This window comes from Crocuta crocuta, unplaced genomic scaffold (genome assembly GCF_008692635.1).
Source record: "Crocuta crocuta isolate KB4526 unplaced genomic scaffold, BGI_CrCroc_1.0 scaffold64, whole genome shotgun sequence".
Lineage (NCBI taxonomy): Eukaryota > Metazoa > Chordata > Mammalia > Carnivora > Hyaenidae > Crocuta > Crocuta crocuta.
The window spans coordinates 6,817,869-6,839,003 of NW_027530640.1; the positions used below are offsets into that span (position 1 = coordinate 6,817,869).

Genomic DNA, 21,135 nt, shown 5'->3' on the forward strand with positions numbered 1-21,135 from the left:
TTTTTAAGAAAGGGTTTTCTCAGGAAAAAGAGAGAAAACATTGAGATCCTAGAAACATCCACTTCCCAAGAGGCTGACCACAATGAGTGCACCTCTATGCACCTTCTTTAAAAGTAGATCAATCAGGGGCCACTGAGTGGCTCAGTCGGTTAAGGAACTGACTTTGGCTCAGGTCATGATCTCCTAGTTTGTGAGTTCAAGCACCACATCGGGCTGTCTGCCATCAGCATAAATTAATTAATTAATTAATTAAAGATTTTTTAAGAAATAGAATAATAAAGGCCATCTTTGAACCCGTGGAGGCCTGCTGGGAACAGGACTCCTGAAACGACAAATATGTCTGGAAGGTTGTGGTCCAAAGCCATTTTTGCTGGCTATAAACGGGGTCTCAGGAACCAGAGGGAGCACACAGCTCTTCTTAAAATTGAAGGTGTTTATGCCCGAGATGAAACTGAGTTCTATCTAGGCAAGAGATGTGCTTATGTGTACAAAGCAAAGAACAACACAGTGACTCCTGGTGGCAAACCGAATAAAACCAGAATAATCTGGGGAAAAGTAACTCGTGCTCATGGAAACAGTGGCATGGTTCGTGCAAAATTCCGAAGCAACCTTCCTGCTAAAGCCATTGGCCACAGAATCCGTGTGATGCTGTACCCCTCAAGGATTTAAACTAACTGAAAAGTAAATAAATAAAGGTGTAGATTTGTTCTCTTGTAAAAAAAAAAAAAAAAAAGAAATAGAATAATAAAATAAAAGTATCTCAATCAAACAGCATGAGATGAGAGTATCCTTCAGACCAGGGATGGAAGCAAGGATCCCAGCCTCCCCAGAAGGAGTCCCTGCCCCTCAGTGGCCTCAGAACACACAAGCTGTAACTGAATGATTCAGTGGAAGCCAAGAGCGGGGATGTGGCAAAGGTAGTGGGGACCCAGCCACCTTGCAAATTTATCCCATGTTCTAAATTCCCATCTGAAGAATTAGGAAATTTCCCAGTTGCAGGATATAAGGTACCATCATGCCATTTGTTGGCACTCAGTGACTTTATAGGGTATTGGGCCCTAGACTGTGGTTATCCTGTGGTTATTAACCAAAATGCCTGATCTACCAAACCAGTCTGTTGGGAAAAGAAATGGAAACTGACCTCCTAGGCTACAGGAGCTCCAGAAAAGTGAAGCGTTTTTGCCTTGTGGTGGGAACTCCTTGATGGCTTTCTTCTCCCATCCATATTAAAAGCCGGCAAAGCTTTTCTTACTCCTAAGACAGTTCTCCCCAAACAGAATGTCACTTTGACTCTCACCTCCCCCCAGTCTTCTGGAAGGGAAAAGGAAGCAGACGTGGGACATTTAGGGTTCTGGCTCAGGGACAGACCTTTCCCCCCACAATATTTCTGCAGGGTGAGGTTTTGGATCTCCTGATGTTTCCACCCTTCTGCTTAGGCCACGTGCCCAGAAACCTGGGCTGATCTTTCTGTAATCCTGAACTCCTGGGCCCCCGAAAAGTAACATGGTTTCTCTGGACACAGAGATGGAATTTGGGTAAGGGTCTTTTAGAGTCTTTAAGAGAAGAAAATGAAATTATGTCATCATTGGACTTTTCAATACTAGTGGAACGACTTTTTTTTTTCTTAACAGTGAAAATGTTATAAAAGTATCTTTTTTGTTTTTTATTTGCATCTCTCCCCCACATGCTGGTGTTTTCAAATGGGGGAAAAAAACTATACAACTTTTTGTACCAAAAAAATGCTTAAAAGATTTTAAAAAAATAAAATAAAATAAAATTCCCATCTGAAAGGAGCTTCACCCATATTTTTTCAGGCCTTGTCAAATAAATTACGCAATCTCTTCCTTTGAAGATCAGTGGTACAAAGATGACTTTGAACTCTTAATATCAGGCATTAGCAAGATAATGTTAGGTTTTATTAAGAATGAAAAGAATTTACCAATTTTCTTCCAACAACTCTCTCTGGACTCCGCAAGGAAGCTAATCACCAGATAATTGTTCAATAAGTCTTCTGGTCCATTCAAATCCACTAAATTGTTTAGTGGGGGTGGGAGGAAGAAGTCCTTTAAGAAGCCGGTAACCACACTGCTGGGCCCTGCAGCCTGGCAAGAAGCCCACAGCTCTGGAAAAAGCCAGACTACTGAAGGGTCTGGGTGTATTTGCCGGTTCAGGCTGCCATAACACAGTATCACAGACTGGGGGGCTTAACCGACACACATTTACTTCTCACAATTCTGGAGGCCGGGAAGCCCAAGCTCAAGCTTCTAGGCAACAGGGTCTCTGGTGAGAGGTCTCCTCCTGGCTTACAGATGGCCTCCTCCTCACTACGTCCTTTTCTCAGTGCGTAAACACAGACAGAGAGCACTCACATCAGCTTTCTGGTGTCGCTTTGTAAAAGGGCACTAACACTATCATACAGGGCCCCACCCTGATGACCGCACCTAACCTCAGTTATTTTCTTGGTTCCATCTTTAAATACAGCCACAGTGGATGTTAGGGCTTCAACATACGCATTTCAGGGGGACACATTCAGTTCATAATACTGTGTTTGCCACAGCATAGCTCTCCCCTGTTCAGGAAACCCATCCTCCAGGCCCCTTTTCTAACCCCCCACCGTGTCATCTAAATCTTCTCTATATGCCTTGCCTGGTCTCTACCTCTCCCCCGTCTCCCCAGTACATTGTTCAGGAGCCCCCAGGTTCCAGATGCATCTTCCTAGCTAGCCCACAGCTCTGGGTCCTTTCTCTGCTTAAAAACCTCAGTAGATCGCCCACCAAGCACAGAATTAGGTCTAAAATTTAGAGGGTCAATAAGTGCAATGCTAAATAAACGAAACAAAAAACAAAACAAAACAAAAAAACTTGGAATCAGATCTGCATTAAATTCTAGCTTGGATCTTTTAAGTTTTTTTTTAATGTTTATTTATTTGTGAGAGAAAGACAGACAGACAGACTGCAAGGTGGGGTAGGGTAGAGTGAGAGGGAGACACAGAATCTGAAGCAGGCTCCAGGCTCTGAGCTGTCAGCACAGAGCTCAATGTGGGGCTCGAACTCAGGGGCCATGAGATCATGACCTGAGCCAAAGTCAGACTTTCAACCAACTGAGCCACCCAGGCACCCGTAGCTCTGACCTTTAGGAGCTATGTGATTTTGGGTCATTTACTTAACCCGTCTGACCCTCAGCTTCCTCTCCAGTAAATGGGGAAAATAATAGCTGCTATTTCATCAGGTTGCATGGAGACAAAGACAGGGATGCTGGGAAGTACTTAACAGAATGCCTGGCACTTTAAGTAACAGGTAGCTTCTCTCTATCAATCCATCTCATCCCATGGTCTCATCCCATCTTATGACTCTAACACCATCTAAAGGATAAAAGCCCCTAAATTCATGTCTCCAGCCCCACCCTCTCTCTGGAACGCTAGATGAGGAAAGCCAGCTACCCAAGACGGGCGTATCTCCATGCAGATACCAGACATGCATCTCCAGTTCATCAAGTTCCCATCGGCTCTGATCCAACTCCAGTATTCTCCATCCAAAGCCTGGCCTGGCCCAGCTGCTGGGGCTAAAGCCCTGGCAGATCTTAGACTCCTCCATCTCACACGTTCACTTTCGGTCTGTTAAGAAATCTATGTCCTGAAGAGAACCACTTCTCGCCACCTCCACGATACCACTGTAGCCCAGGCCGCCATCACCTCTCACCTAGAGGCTGCAGGAGCCTCCCAGGGGGCCTCTCTGCCCCCGCCCTTGTCCCCCAAAAGGTCAGGTTTTCACACAGCACACAGAATAATGCTTTTAAAACAGAAGCTACAGTGGCGCCTCGGTGGCTCAGCTGGTTGAGTGTCGGACTTCGGCTCAGGTCATGATTTCACGGTGTAAGTTTGAGCCCCAAGTCAGGCTCTATGCTGACAGCTCAGAGCCTGGAGCCTGCTTTGGATTCTGTTGTCTCCCCCTCTCTCTGTCCCTCCCTGCCTCACTCATGCTTGCGCTCTCTCTCTCTCTCTTTCCCTCTCTCTCAAAACTAAACAAACATTGGAAAAAAAGACAGAAGCTATATCATCCGTCTATTCCACTCAAAATCCCCCAAAGGCTCCCCACATCACTGAGGGTGAAGTCCAAACCCTATGCTGACCGTCAAGGCCCCCAGGGGTTCTCTGACCTTCTCTGCTACCACTGCCCCCTTGCTCACCCTGCTACAGCCACAACTGGTCTCCACTGCTCCTTGAGTACGCTAGGCACAATCCCGCATCGGACTCTTTCTTACACACTTGCTATCCCCTCTGCTTGAAATGTTCTTCCCCCAAATATTCATCTGGTGCCTTCCTTGCATCCTTCTCAAACTGCTCAAATGTCACCCTGTCAAAGAGGCCTCCTCTGCTATCCTGGTCAAAAGTGCAGTCTCTGCCCCAAACATACATGTATATCCCTGATATTTACCTGTTTACAGCTGCATATCCAAGCCCTAGTGTTCAGCACATAGTAGTCACTCAGTAAATATGTGTCAGATAAATGAAGGCTCATCCACTGACTCACATATTTCTTCAACAAATACCCATTTGAGCATGTGCAAAGCCCATTAGGGTTTCACCTTTTCCAGCACTTTCCCAGGACTCTCCTCCACAAAACCTCTTAACAAATAGCCCTTGTCTCTCTATGTACACACCTGTTTGGGGCAGACTATTCCCTGAAGCCTTGACCATGCCCTCTGCACCTGTGGAAATGAAGTGTGTCCTCTAAGGGCCAGCCCACCTCCCAGCCCCTGTGGCGACACTGCATCCTATGTCAGAGTGCCTACCCCGACTTTCTCCCTTACTTCCACCCGTTTTCCTATCCTGAGTATTATCACAGGTCGCGGTCTGTCCCATATTCCCTGCTAATCTATGAGATCTTCTGTGTTCAGAACACTGTTTGTTCACATCAGTCTTGCCCACTGTGCCAGGCACACCTCAGCTGTTTCAGAAAAACGTTAAGAGTGAACTAGTATAGTATCCATCTGCGACCGCCTGGAAATTAAAAAGTCAAAAGTAAACCGTAGTTTTGGAGAGTCAGCTAATTTGGCCCCTTGAGACAAGAGTGACATGCAATGATATAATTACCTTCCTCCTGCCTGGCTCACAGCCCCGTCGACAGCCCCAGCAGGAATACGCCGCCCGTCCTCAAGATGCGACTCCATAGTGCAGCCAAGTGCAGCCTCTCACCCGAGGCAGCTGCTGTGCGGCCCTCCCCTCCCTCAGCCCCAAGCCTGCCCCCGCCCAAGACTGTTCCTCCAAACCCACTGGAAAGCAGCCCATACAGGACTCTGCATTTAGGAAAAGAAAAATGATACACACGGCACAAGCAGGAGGGTCTACATGGCCCCACACACCAGTCTGACCAGATTTTATCCTTGAAATACTGAGTTAGGTTGTTCAGCTTCTTGCTCCAGAAAAGGAACGGGGCATCCTCATGCCTACGAGCAAACGTATCCATAGCCCTTCCCCGAGACCTCGTTCTCTGTAAAACCACCTGGCACCACTCATGATGCCCCAGAGCTCACGAGTCTCCAAGGTGGCTCGTCCCTACATGTCTGAGTCCATGCGGGAATTCACATACAACAGTACCTGTGTTTCCGACACTCCGTCTGACTCTTGTCCTTCCCCCACCCTCACCCAGCAAGGGACTGACAGCACCAAGGACAGTAGAGGAAGGCGAGACCTCTGCTTTGACGACATCTCCACTGCTTTTGCTCATCTTCCCAGAGGAGAATATAGTGGAAGTAGTGGAAAGTCGAAGGAGCGGGATTATGTTAAACGAGATGTCCCTCCCCAAGTCAGCAGCGATCCCATGGCCCAGAGCAGCAATCCAAGTTTTATTTCCTCATAAACATTAATGGGACCAAATCTCAGAGAAAGGAACAGGAGAAGGCAAATGCCAGAGAACAAGTGGCGCCATAAAACATGGGTGCAGGGCAGAGTGGGGAAGGTCAGGGCTCGGGGGAAAGGGGCCCTGAGTTCTCCTTCCACAGAGAGACCGCCTTTGCCCACTTAGGGGTATGGATCCGGGTAGCTACTCTAACGCCTGAGAGTTCTATAAACACTTTTCTTGGGGAAGAAGGAAACGCTGAAAATAAGAAATGTGTTCTTAATGGTCCAACCTCTGTCAACAAGCAGTGACAACAGAGCACACCCCCCACCCCAACCAGGCTCTTCTTCATCCCAGGCCACCAGACACCTGGGCAGGGACCCTGGTGTCCCTGCAATGCTGACGGACCCCAATCCCAGCCCCGCTTTATCAGTAACAGCCCACTTGATTTTAGGAAAACTCATCCAACCTCAGGCTCCAATGTGTCATCACTAACATGGAGCACATCGCCTCTAACTCTTGGGGGCCTGGGGGTCATGTGATTGATGAGGGTATGCTACAGTCCAAGCCAGGCCCTGTGCTAAACATGTTATGTGCATGCACTCATTTGACCCTTTCCACAGCCTTGTAAGACAAGTACAATGAGAACCTGGGGTTCAGACAGCCTAAGCTCCTGGATCAAGTTCTCCACGGCTGGAACATGCCAGAGTCACAACTAGAACCTAGATCTGTGCCAAGAGTCTGTGCTTTTTAAGCCATACATGATGGGACCTGATCCTACACTAGGTCGAGCCCAGGCCTACCGTGTGGCAGTTGCTTAAGTAAAGCCTGTCCAACTGAACTGAAGCTCTCGCTTCCTCAGACTCACATCTCCCAGCAGTACCCCTTTGGAGGCCTCTTTGCCAGACTGAATTAAAAGCAGCCCCAGGTCTGTTCTTCTTCCTCCGACAGGGAGGGGAGCCACGGGAGGGTGGAGGCTATTTCTGACCCCTCCAGCTCTGCATTCAGGTTTTAACTGAGAGAGGGGAAAGAGCATATTTTCTTTCCCAATTTCTTTTCTCATTTGAATACTGGATTTCCACATGTGGACTTGTAGAAGCCTGGTTCCCCAGAGGAATTCCCAGAGAAGCCATCTGCCTGTGTGCTTCTGAGACTCCTTGGCAAAGGGAAATGTAGGATGTAATCAATCATCCAAGGGGGAGCTACTCACTCCTTCCCTGGGAGATGGGCATGCATGTGCCCTTGAACGTGGAGCCTGCATCACCAGAGAGGCGTAGGTTCGAGTTCTGCAGATGCTCTGGCCATTCCAGGGTCATCTCTGACTTGGGTCAGGTCAGGTCTGCCCAGGCCAGGGGCCAGGGCAGTGCAGAACCAGGACAGAGGGCGAGGCAAAGCCTCGAAGAGGCTGGCGCTTTGTATCAGCAGTGCTATGCCCTGCCGGGAGCAGAGCCCATCCCCGACACAGTCAGAGATCCAGACCTAACACTTTGGTGAAACTCAAAAGTCAAGCCATAGAGCTACCCCCAGGAGGTCAGCTCACGAATGTGACACCACAATGACCCTTACATGTGACTGCCCCATCCCTGTGGGCAGGAAAGCCAGGTCTGTGTGAGCCACTGCAGGCGACAATCAGGTGAGCCTTCTAGGTACAGTCCTCCCTTGCAGGATAGCTACGGGGTTCAATTCATCTCACTGGAAATCAAGGCAGCATTGGTAACAAACCAGTGTAAACAGACAAACCAGCTACGAAATGGACTGCTGGAACCCCACAGAGCATCTGGACTACCATGTGGTCTTATCAGTGCAGAAACCCAACCTCTGACAGAGACAACTACTTCTCAAGGACACACCACAAGCCTCCCAGACCAAGACTCCATCCCAGCACTCTCCCAGCCTCTCAGGCTCCAGGTCAGTAGAACCCACCTTGCACAGCCATCAAGGGAGAGATGGGAGCAGACGGCCACCCCTGAACCATTCCTGACCCCTCTCGAGGAAGCCCCAACCTCTGGAGTGGCTCCTTCTTCCTTCTCTGTGTCCCTCTGCTCCTCTCTCTAAGCTTCAGGGATTTCTGTCACATGTTCAGGCTGCCTCTTGTGCCTTGACAGAAAGGTTGGCAAAACGAGAAAAATTTCCTTAAATATTTCATCACGATATGCAAAACAAGGCGGTCAGAACAGCCCGGGGCCTGGGCTGCAGCAGTGGGGAGAGGAGATTGGACAGATGGAGTGTTTCCGCTCATTTCCGCTCACGTCCTGTTCTCTGCGGAGCTTCCCAGGCTCAGGTGAGCTTCATTTGGCCATGAAGGTGAACAGACAGACTGGCCACTGTGCCAGCTGCTCTGGCTAAACCAGGAAGCAACCGGCCTGCAGCTGAGCAGTGCTGCCCGAACAGACATGACTGTGCCCTGGCTCCCGCAGGCCTGTCCCCAAGCTCAGAGGAGGCTGCCGTAGTCCCGATGATAAATGCCTTGCCTAACTTCCACCCCGGGAGAGGAAATCAGAGCTCGTGAGTCCAAAATGAAGTTAGCAGGAGAGTGTGGAGAAATCGAGCCCCTCAAGATGCACATGTTGGGGGAAGAGACAGGCATGGGGTTTTCACAGGCTTTCTGTAACAAAGGGATCTGTGGCCAAATATGTTCGGGAAATATTGGGTTGAAGAAAGTGTAACAGGGGCACCTGGGTGGCTCAGTTGCTTAAGCACCTGACTCTTGATTTCAGCTCAGGCCATGATCTCATGGTGTGTGAGTTAAAGCCCCACATTGGGCTCCGCGCTGATGGTGCAGAGCTCGCTTGAGATTCTCTCTCCCTCTCTCTCTGCCCCTGCTCCGCTTGTACATGTGCTTTCTCTCTCTCAAATAAATAAATAAACTTATTTTTTTTAACTTAAAAAAAGAAAAGGAGAGTTTAACAGATTTCTTTTACAGAGAGAAGGAATTCCCAGATCCTGTGACACACTGACAGCCACTGAGAATGTCCACAAAGGGAGCACAGAATAGGTCATTTCCCAGTATCACTCAGAGGGCCCCAGGCAGCTTTGAGAGAGTGTGTCCCAGGACTTCTACCCACCAGGATCCTCTGAACAGAGCGAAGTGGTGTCTAGAGGAACATCAGGAGAGAGAGACAGACATTCACAGGAGCCAAGTCTGTGTGAGGTTCTGGCAAACAGGCCCCCTCCTATGAGGCCTAAATTCCCCACCGAGAATGGCCACCAGTGAGTAAGGGAAATGCGGTACCCAAGCTAGGATTCACTCGGACGGGTGGCTTGGGAATGTAGGTGTGTCATGGGGGGAGGGCATGTCCTGGAGTCATCTCTGGGAATCCCAGCAGCTCCCAAGCACTAAAGCACCTGACACCCCCTGAGCCCCTCCAGACCCTGCCCCGTGCACCCCCTTTGCTCCCTGCTCTCCTCTGACTCTGCTTACCAGTGTTTCTGCAACCCAACCACTTTCCAGAGCGTGCCTGACACAGCTGCCTCTCGGACAAGCAGACAAGCATGTTCTGTAACCACAGAGAAACAAATCTGTGCTATCAGATTAACAAACAAAACCAAAAGGCTTCAAAATGAGCAGTGCCCAACCCTAGCTCCACTCAAGAGCAGACCGTGTTGAGTCCAGGACTTCTCATCCTCCTCATAGGATGCAGTGTCGCCACGGGGGCTGGGAGGTGGGCTGGCCCTTAGAGGACACACTTCATTTCCACAGGTGCAGAGGGCATGGTCAAGGCTTCAGGGAGTGGTCTGCCCCAAACAGGTGTGTACATAGAGAGACAAGGGCTATTTGTTAAGAGGTTTTGTGGAGGAGAGTCCTGGGAAAGTGCTGGAAAAGGTGAAACCCTAATGGGCTTTGCACATGCTCAAATGGGTATTTGTTGAAGAAATATGTGAGTCAGTGGATGAGCCTTCATTTATCTGACACATATTTACTGAGTGACTACTATGTGCTGAACACTAGGGCTTGGATATGCAGCTGTAAACAGGTAAATATCAGGGATATACATGTATGTTTATCCCTCCTCCTCTTAGTCCTTCTTAGGGGCCACTCCCCACCCTGTCTGTCCCCAGGGTGGGGGCCCCTCATGTCCATCTCCCCCGGCTGTGTCCGAGCTCCTCCTCTCTGATCCAGAGGTCCACCTCAGGGCAGCGTTTCCTCCCCCAGATACGCCCTCAGGTCAACCAGTCAGTGAACACCCAGCAAAGCTCTGGAACCCAGCACACAGAAGCCCAGACATTCCACACTTTTCCCCATCACTTGCTCCTCACCCAAGGACCTCATGGCCCCAGAGCACTTCCTTCATGTGGAGACCCCACAACACCTGCGCCCAAACCAAAACAGCCTCCCAACTGACCTAACCGGGCCCCACTGCCCCTCAGATGCAGGCTCGCTCCCACGCGGCTGCTCGGCCTGGTTTCTCCTTCTGGGCTGATGTGCCCCTTCACAGGCTTCCCCTCAACAGGCTGAAAAGAAGTAAAAATAACATTTTGATTCATGTGCTTTGAGAATCCAAAAAAGTGTTTTCTAGAGGTTCAGAATGTCACCATCTTTGAAATTCAGCTGACCCGGCTGCCTCATTTCCCAGGGGAGCTGGGAGAGCGAGCTGAGGGGAGCCAGTTCTGAGAGGATGGGTCTGCCCAGGAAAGTGTCAAAGTGTCTAAAAATACCAGACTTCATTACTGCGAACACACAAGCCCTTCTCATGTAGGTGGTTCCTGGACGTGGCTTTAGGTCAGCTCAACAACGGGACATCGAGGGAGAGAAAACTTACAAGCCTACATTTATACGGGGACAGCAAAACAAACTATAAACACACACCAGGGGCACGTATCGGGTCTCCCCTCCATTCCCGGTCAACCACCCTCACTAAAGCCTGCGACGGCTGCACCCAGTCCTACCAGGGAAGGTCCGGGGATGGCCGAGATCCCAGGAAGCCTCTTGTCCCTCCAGATCAATGGCCTCCCTCAGTCCCATGCTCTGCAAAAGTGGCACCTTCCACACAGACCTTGTAACTGTCTGGCTCCTGTCTGTCTCCTCCCACTCAAGGGCTCAGAACTTAGCCATTATATCCTCACCCTAAAGGCCTATAATAGACGGTTGGACAGATGGACGGACAGAAAGGAGAGGGAGAAAGGGAGGGAGGGAGGAAGAAGATGCAGGTGGCCATGACCTCACCTGACCCACTGGTCCCCCTTCTCCTCAGAAGCAAGCTAGGACTCAATGACCACAAGTCTTGTGACACTGTGACTTACCNGCTCCTCCCAGTCAAGGGCTCAGAACTTAGCCATTATATCCTCACTCTAAAGGCCTATAATAGACGGTTGGACAGATGGACAGAAAGGAGAGGGAGAAAGGGAGGGAGGGAGGAAGAAGATGCAGGTGGCCATGACCTCACCTGACCCACTGGTCCCCCTTCTCCTCAGAAGCAAGCTAGGACTCAATGACCACAAGTCTTGTGACACTGTGACTTACCCACACCCCCGTCAGCACCAGCCCCACAATTCCAATACCTAGGAACCAACACTGGGTCCTTTGGCGCCTTGGCAAAGTCTGGATTTGAGCTGTCTCTGAGGCTCTCTCCAGCCTGACACTCCCCCTGCAGAAATTGGCTGCAGGACCCAATGCCACTCTAGCTGTCTTCAGCATGAGGTCTCTAAAGCACTCCACTGTGCTCCAGGGCTGGGACTCGGGGAGATTCCGGGCCTGGACGCTGGTATCCACAGGGACCACCTCTCTGTACTGCTCTAGAGCTCCTAGCAGGGGGGCAGCTCTGCCTTCCCAGAAGCCTGCCTGTCTGCAACACCACCCTGAGCACAAGGCTCTGAGGCAGGTCCTGGGATCCCCCTGGGACCCAGAGACACCTGGCACCATGGCTGGGGAGGCACTAAGTCTCCCCTCCTGCCTGGCCCCCAGCTGGACGTGGTTGTGTGCTGTATGCAAACTCTGAATGATCTCCGCTCAATCCCAGGGGGTTATGCTGGGCAGTCCTCTCCTGGCCAGTGTGTCTAGCTTCCCTGGTGGTGACAACCACAGAAAAGCTGAGAACACGCACACGCATGCACACACACACTATTATTGCCACTGCCTGCATCTGCAGCCCCAGGTGGGTGTGACAGGCTCAGGGCAGGGACAGGATGCGTGCCAAGTACCAGCAACCTCACAGTATCTTGGCCACTTGGCAAGGAGAAGAGGAGCCAGTGATGTTCCGTGGAGCTCATCTGCCCCTCACACTCCAATGGCCTTCTTTCTCGGCACGTATTACAGCCTGCTGGTGGAAAACCAGAGGCATGCACGGGAGAACAGCAGTAGGGTGCCTAGCCACTGACCTGCGGCAGTCATATAGGGGCCCTGGGCCACCAGACGTCAGCGAGAGCTATCAGGGGCCAGGAAGACTTGGGGAAAGGAGCCTTCAAAACGGGTTAACTTTGGAAAGGATGGTGTTGAGAATCGGTCATCCCAAATGGGGGAGCAGCAGCAGCAAGGGTGGGGCAGGAGGATGCACGGGGAGTGCAGGGAGGAGCCTCCTTGTGGACCTGGCCCCCTGGTGTGCGTGACCTGGGGCCTCCCGCTCCTCCGCCTCCCACCGCCCACTGCACCTGCACGCTCCACAGCTGGCATTTTCTCCTCCCTCCCCCCGCCACACACACAAAATATCTCCCTTTCTCAAAATGACTACTTTGCAACACTTTCTTGAGGGGGCTTTTAGTGGCTTTTGAAATATACGCCTGGAGCTGCAAATGCCGCCTAGCCGATTTGCCGGAACACTCCACCTCCCCAAAAACTTCCTCTAACATGGCTTTTCTTCTTCCACCACAAACAGACCTTTGGAGCAATGGCCCTTTTAATCCACAATTATAAGAAGTTTTAAAAGTCACTTTTAAAAGGCTGTCATGATGAGCCTGCTCACCTGTGTTCCCTCTTCCCGAGGGACTACCTGGTGGTGGCAGGAAGCAGGCGCCGGAGGGAGGGAGGTGGGTGGGTGGGAGCAGCCTTCATCCATCACCCAGCGACAGGCCCCAGCGAGGTGCCTGGGGGGTCCTCAGAGCATGCATCCGAAGCCTGGCCAGCGCTGGCATGATTTGTCACAGGCAGGCTGTCACTCTTGCCCAGTCAGGTTTACTCCTTTGCTGATTGCTTCTCCTCTCACTGACCTCCAAATGCTTCACCCCCTGGAGACCCGGGCCTGGTCTCCCGCAACTCTACACACAGGTGCCGACGGCTTCCCTCACCATTGCCGGGCTGAGAGCTCCCACACTTGTGTCTCCAGGCCCAGACCCATACGCCCAGCTGCCACCCTGGCACCTCCTCAAACTCAAAATGTCCAAGACGCAATGCATGCACTGTGGGTATTTCCTCCTGAGGGGCTTCCTCCCAGCCGTCTGCACCTCAGTGAACGGCACCACCATCTCCTGGGCTGCGGCCCTGTACTCGCCCTTGTCCTCCTTCTCCTCACCACCATACGCCTCTAGCTCCATCCGTGAGGCCAGCAGCTTTACCTCCAACCACATCCTGCCTGCTCCCCAGCCCCTTCCAGGCAGCAGCCCCTATTTCCCTACACAGAGCCCTGGCATCGAACACCATCCCGCAGCCCACCCCCCTTTCCCCTCATCAAAATCCAAAATTCAGCCACCCTTCAGCTCTCAGCTCAATGTCTCCTTCTCAAAGAAGCCTCCCCACCCCTGAGCCACGTCCGTCCTGAATGGTCTGAACACCCCGGGCTGTCCCTTTGGAGCACATATCCAAGAGCCATTGAGTGATGCACTCACCAGTGGGGTGATGGTGTGGTTTTCATTGACCATCTGACCTCGCTTTGAGGTCTTTGAGGCCAGGGCTGAGTCTGTTTGCTATGAGGCTGATCCCAGGGCCTTTCCTGCAATAGGGTCTCAGTAACTATTGACAACATAAATGCATAATTCCAAAGATCTTAAGTAGGAGATTGCCAGGGACCAAGGAATCAAGAAAAAAAGTAAAAAGGAGAGAATTTGCATCCTTCCTGAATGCAGTACATTTCACAATAAAACCCATGCAAGTGAGAAGTGCAGTTCTCAACCACAACATCCCAGGAGAGGCTGGATATGGCATTTAAAAATAAGTTTATGGGAAATGCAACATAACTGGGGGGTAGCAAGAAGCCTTGTAAGCTCCGGAAATGTCTAGCTGTTCCCATCTCGGTTACAGCTGCGGAACCCTGGTCAGCCTTCGCAGAGCCGAGGAAGGATGTGGCTGGGTGCCTAAGTACATGTGAGATGAGGCTGATCAAGATGAGGGCTCTCACATGGCATCACTTCTTGGCCTGGGGTCACCATCATCCTAGCCCAGGCCTCTTCCTGTTCTTTTGAGTTCCAGAAATAGGCTGCTCTTGCTGCAACTTCAATTCCTTTGGGGAACCATGTGCCCTGCTCTCCATAGTTCTGTGGAGCTATCCATCACAGTGCCCCAGCCTCAGCCTCTGGCCACAGACGTGCGCCAAGCTGAAGCGATGACAATGCCACATCTCCCCAAACACAGGGTAATTGGTCCATATGGACAGTTGACCCAGCAAGGCCAATCATTTCCATGCTTAGATACTCTTGCTTTCCACTAATTTGCCAAGCTAGAATTGTGTGAGCCTGGAGCTGCTAGCAGCCATCTTCCCCAACTGTGTGAGAGAAGCTCAGCTGCACTAAGAGAAAAGGAGATCCAGGCTCTGATGAACATCAGAGTGAGCAAGGGCGAGAGAAAGAGAAGCTGAGAGAAAGGGCATTATTTGCGTTGCTGGATCCAGCCTTGCCTGAAGGCAGACACACCTGATTTTCTCAGCTACATGAGTTAGTAAACATCCTTGTTGGCTCCAGTGGGTTTGCCTGTTATTTATAATTGGCAGTCCAGATGGATGTAGCCCTTATCCCCAGGAGCTCCCAAGAATGACCCCTGCATCTTAAGTGCATTAACTTCCTCTTCCAATTCTATGCCAAAAGTATCTAAAATTACAGTGTGAGTGTAAGACATGGCCATGCCACAGTAATAAAGAAGAAGAGAATCTCAGCTATGTCCAGTCCCTGTGCCTCAGCACAATCCCAGAGACACTCTCTACCCAACCCCCCACAGGCGTCGTGTTTCTGCACTCTGAACTCAGGAAGCTCTGAACACGAGAGCTACAGTGTTCATCTCCCAGATCCGGGAGCACTTTCTGGAGTTCCAGCTGCTCTCTCCTTCTAAATGGGGATAAATTCTCTGGAAGCACACTACTCACTCCTCAGAGGCAGGTAGAAACATGGTTTTTTCGGGTGGAATAGAAATGTCCCTCTCAGGGTCGCCTGGGTAACTCAGTTGGTCAAGCATCTGACTTATTTTCAGCTCAGGTCATGATCTCATGGTTTGTGGAATCAAGCTCCGCGTCGGACTCTGTGCTGACAGCGTGGAGCCTGATTGTGATTTTCTGTCTCTCCCTCTCTCTCTTCTCTCTCTGCCCCTCCCCTGCTTGGCCTTGCTCTCTCTCAAAATAAATAAATAAACATTAAAAAAAAAAAAAGAAATACCCCTCTGAGAGGTGCCCCCACCCGTTCTATCCTCCACAAGGTATACAGCCTAATGAAATTTGCTGGAATCCCCCCAACCAATATTGCTAACTCCTCTTTTATCTCCTGTTCTAAAAGCCTGTCAAACTCATCCTGTCTGCCCCACAAAATAAATTTATTTTTTGAGTCATGTAGGAAAAAACTGAAGTTGAAATGCTGTGAGGGTAGAGGCTTTTGTATTGGTGTCAGGTGTCTGCAAAATCTAATGGAGCCATTCTTTGACAACATTATCTATGTTTGGCTAATTTGGTGGAGCAGACAATGTCCTCTATTGAGCAGGAAAAATGGAATGCACAGTCCTAGAAAAGCAGAGAGTTGGCCCATCGTGGATAATTTGCTTCCACTATTCATCCTCCAGATAGGCACTCAATTATAGAGACGTTCACAGGTAAATTTCCATTCATTCTTTTATCACCTCCACACATTCATTTCATCAATGAAATAGTCATTTTTAAAATAGCTTAAAGCAGAGATGCATGTCAGTCAACAAAAGGACAGTCTTCCTTATCACAGTGTATTTTATCCTATTTAGTCTTCTATGCCTCGGGAAGCTCTGTGACCAAGTCACCCTCTTGGTCCCCTCTTGCTAACTTTTTTCCTGTTAATGCAGTCCAGGTTGGCTCTCTGATGAGCAGCAGGAGTAAACCATTCCTGAGCTCCATGTTCAAGGGCTTGGTCCCAGGGCTGAAGCTAGCCGGGAGGGATAGGGCATGCCCCTCAACCTGAGGAACCAAATCAGATGAGAGGCAGGTGGCCCAAGCAACAGGACCACAAAACCCACAGATGGTCTGGCAAGGATGCCTATGCAGGAGTGACTGGTGCCCCGGCTGCAGCAGCAGGCATGGCTCACTGCCTAGAGGCACAGGCACCTCAATGTCCCACAACCACGAAGAGAACTTCTCAGAGCTGCTCCTGCCACAGTCAGCACAGAGTATCCACTCAGCTCTTCCTTTGCACAAAGTCTGGTGCTGGGCACTGAAGGTGTGAGGATGCATCAGCCCAGACCCTAGACTCCAAGAAGGTGTCATACAGGAAGAAAACAAAGTGAGGGAACATGACCTCTGTCACGAACTCAGGGTAAAACTGGGGGCTCTGACCATAAAAGGTTTTTCTTCCAGGAGGAAACACAACTTAAAAGATTTATGCCAAGACGCTGGCTCTAGAAAAACTTGTCAAGCTCAGTTATGAGCAGCACATATTAACACACCAGGGTCAGAACAAGTCTCTGCCATCAAGCATCAGGGAAGCCAAGCGTGATGGTTAAGTTTATGTGACCTGACTAGATCACAGTACCCAAATATTTGGTCAAACATTATTCTAGATGTTTCTGTGAAGGTGTTTTTTAGATAAGATTAAAATTTAAATCAGGGGGCCCTGGGGGGCATCTGGCTGGCTCAAAAGGTAGAGCATAGGACTCTTGATCTGGGGGTTATAAGTTCAAGGTCCACATCGGGTGCAGACATTATTTAAAAGTAAAATCTTTAGGGGCACCTGGGTGGCTCGGTCGATTGAGCACCCAACTTTGGCTCAGATCACGATCTGGCAGTTTGTGGGTTTGAGCCCCACATCGGGCTCTCTGCTGTCAACAGAGGGATCCGCTGTCCCCTTCTCTCTCTCTGTACTCTCTGTACCACTTGCACCCTCTCCCTCTCAAAAATAAAAAATAAAAATAAATAAATACATAATAAATAAACAAAACCTTCAAAAAAATCAATCACTCAGGGTACTTTGAGGAAAGCAGGTTACTCTCCATGATGTGGTGGGCCTCATGCACTCAGCTGAAGACCTGACAGAAAAAGACTGAGCTCTACTGAGAAGAGGCAATTATGCCAGCAGTAGACTGTGGACTCAGCCTGTACTATCAACTCTTCCCTGGGTGTCCAGCCTGCCCACCCTGCAGATTTGGGACTTGCTGTCCTCTACCAACATGTGAGCCAATGCCATAAATAAACATCTAGAGAGTTGAGCTCTCTCCTCGAAAACAAAATTCCATTGTAAGAGCCTCCTGAATAAATAAAATCTGTCTTACACCCATAAATACATAAGAATAAATATCTCTACATATTCTGCTTATATATTTTATAATTTTTATTTTTTTATTACAAAACTGGTTCACTTCCATGGACAACAAGGAGGATTAGAGTACCAGATAAAAAGGAAGGCAGCCTTCCAGCAAATAGAGAAGATCAAGATTCTTAAGTCACTGGCTTTGGGGCCTACAACAATGGAAGACTGCTGTGTTGCTTAGAGATGTTAAGCCTCTTTACCTGATGTTGTGGCAGACTTTTAAACATGCCTTCCTGCTGGGCCAACTTTTCTAATTCCTTCTGATAGTCAGGTTTATAATCCAGATAGTCTATGTTCCCCTTGTATTTATCCAGGAACTTTCTCAGGAAGAACATATTCTGTGTTACTCTGTGTGTGTGTGTGTGTGTGTGTGTNCACAGTACCCAAATATTTGGTCAAACATTATTCTAGATGTTTCTGTGAAGGTGTTTTTTAGATAAGATTAAAATTTAAATCAGGGGGCCCTGGGGGGCATCTGGCTGGCTCAAAAGGTAGAGCATAGGACTCTTGATCTGGGGGTTATAAGTTCAAGGTCCACATCGGGTGCAGACATTATTTAAAAGTAAAATCTTTAGGGGCACCTGGGTGGCTCGGTCGATTGAGCACCCAACTTTGGCTCAGATCACGATCTGGCAGTTTGTGGGTTTGAGCCCCACATCGGGCTCTCTGCTGTCAACAGAGGGATCCGCTGTCCCCTTCTCTCTCTCTGTACTCTCTGTACCACTTGCACCCTCTCCCTCTCAAAAATAAAAAATAAAAATAAATAAATACATAATAAATAAACAAAACCTTCAAAAAAATCAATCACTCAGGGTACTTTGAGGAAAGCAGGTTACTCTCCATGATGTGGTGGGCCTCATGCACTCAGCTGAAGACCTGACAGAAAAAGACTGAGCTCTACTGAGAAGAGGCAATTATGCCAGCAGTAGACTGTGGACTCAGCCTGTACTATCAACTCTTCCCTGGGTGTCCAGCCTGCCCACCCTGCAGATTTGGGACTTGCTGTCCTCTACCAACATGTGAGCCAATGCCATAAATAAACATCTAGAGAGTTGAGCTCTCTCCTCGAAAACAAAATTCCATTGTAAGAGCCTCCTGAATAAATAAAATCTGTCTTACACCCATAAATACATAAGAATAAATATCTCTACATATTCTGCTTATATATTTTATAATTTTTATTTTTTTATTACAAAACTGGTTCACTTCCATGGACAACAAGGAGGATTAGAGTACCAGATAAAAAGGAAGGCAGCCTTCCAGCAAATAGAGAAGATCAAGATTCTTAAGTCACTGGCTTTGGGGCCTACAACAATGGAAGACTGCTGTGTTGCTTAGAGATGTTAAGCCTCTTTACCTGATGTTGTGGCAGACTTTTAAACATGCCTTCCTGCTGGGCCAACTTTTCTAATTCCTTCTGATAGTCAGGTTTATAATCCAGATAGTCTATGTTCCCCTTGTATTTATCCAGGAACTTTCTCAGGAAGAACATATTCTGTGTTACTCTGTGTGTGTGTGTGTGTGTGTGTGTGTGTGTGTATGTGTGTGTGTGCATACATATGTGTGCATATCCATATGCATATATATAGAATATATACATATTCTCTTTCTCTGGAGAACCCTGACCAATATACCAGTGGCAGAACTCCACACATTCTGTGGCATGTGTGGAAACCGCCTACCCTGCCCACTTTAGGACATGCAGGAAATTCAGAGCTCACTCAAAAAGTGCTGAGGTTTTCGGGCACCTAGGTGGCTCAGTCGGTTCAGCATCTAACCCCTGATATCAGCTCAATCGCGAGATCGAGACCCACTTCAGGCTCTGCACTGGACATGAAGTCTGCCTGAGATTTTCTCTCTCTCCCTTTCTGCCCTTCTCTCTCGCTTGCACACATTCCCCCACCCCCTAAAATAAAATTTAAAGAAAGTGCTGAGCTTTCAAACATGAAGGAACAGAGAGTGGAAGCTGCCGGTGAAACCTACACTCAGGAAGGAGAACAAAAGCTCCAGGTTTCAGAGGCCTCCACAACACCTACGTCCACCTGTCCCCCTCCAACTAGGGGCTACGGGCAGGATCTGGACCACTGAGGAACTTCATTCTTAGGCCTCAGAGCTGCTTGGAGAAAAAGCAAACAGAATTAACTCAAGTCCAAAGCATGGGCACTGGGGAGGCATATAGGTTGCCTTGACCCCAGACTGGAAGAAACACCTAGTGAGGAAAGCACAGGTGCCCAGCTACAGAGCAGCAGCCTTCTCACCCCCTCCTCTCTTGTGACCCAGAGAGAAAGCTGGCTCCTGGGTGCTGCTGGGTTGGCCACACCAGGAGGATTAGCGTCCATCCCTGGATACGCTGCCCATAGTCATGGGGGGAAATGTTTATTTTCCCAAAGCAGGACCTGGAACACCTGATGAAGGCAGGCATCCACTGAGCACAGATGGAAGACAAGTACCCCAGGTAGTCCTCCAGGCAGCTGTAACCTGAAGGAGCTTAGTCCTCACAGAGCCCATCGGGTGGGGGCAGACACCCATGCTCAAGGCTGAGAGGCCTTTAGAGGGCGCTCCAGGAAACATTTCAGGTGTAGGCTTTCAATCACACTCTTGCCTCATGAAGATGCATAAGTGTCACGGATATTCATGAGCATCCCATCAGCCTAGCAACAAAAACAGGATTCCTTTTGTTGTTCAACAGCCTCTTAACATCAAGCAGTCTGGTGGGTCAGGAGAGGAGGCTGGAAAGAATGTGCACATCTCCTCTCCCAGTTCCTTGGTCTCCCAACAGCAAGACAGGAACTAATATTTATTATTACAGCTAAAATGCACTGTGCCTTTTGGGGGAAGCTGCTGTGTTCCAAATGCAAGCATGACCCACGAGTGCCACTCGTCTCCCCACTAGCCTCCTCCCCCTCCCCCCTGTATAGATGGAGACTGCACTTCTGTAAATAGAATTCTGCTTCAGAGAGCTGCTTTTAAAATATTTTTTTATGACTGGCTTGTATGGGGTCAAGAGGGCCTCTCACACTTTAAATCGAGGACAATCGCAATAATCAAAGAGGAAGTTCTGCAAACAGACGCTTAACCGTACCAGGGAATGTTCAAAATTTACAGAAGCTGGTCATGCCTCTCTGCCTTGGAACTCTGTTCCCTCTCTTTCCACCGGCTGACTGTCGCCTCTGAAAGCCAGTGTGAATGCCCTGTAACCAGGGAAGAGCTGTAGATCCCTGGGCAATTGAAGCAACACAGCGGAAACCAGAGGCCTTCAGTAAATAGGTACAGAGGGAAAGAGGACCACAGGGCTGCCTCTTGAAGCTTCCACGGACACGGGGGCATGTCCTCTCACTGCAAAATCCAGTCAAAACTAAGGGAGACCCTAGTCATACAGTGAGACAGCATCGGCTCACGTATGAGCCCATCTTTTCCCTTGACGGTAAGATAGTGTCTTTTTGTCATGCTCCAGATGGTACCTTCTGGGAGAACTTTGCAGTCTCCACCCTGAATCCTGCCCACCCCCAGCTCCACCCCCAGACTTCCTGCACTCAGCTTCTTCAAATACTGCATTCTCACCTCTGATTTCCCCACCCTGGCTTCTCCACCCACCAGACACTATGAACTCCTTGAAAGTAGGGGTTTCCCCACCACACGGCCTCAAATATATCCTTGCCAGTTACACACTGAACTTCATTTTTAA

General features: G+C 49.4%; 1 pseudogene; it reads left to right on the plus strand.

Moving 5' to 3' along the window:
* Nucleotides 1-287: 287 nt before the first annotated feature.
* Nucleotides 288-700, plus strand: LOC144235369 (large ribosomal subunit protein eL33 pseudogene; annotated as a pseudogene).
* The last annotated feature ends 20,435 nt before the right edge of the window (nt 701-21,135 follow it).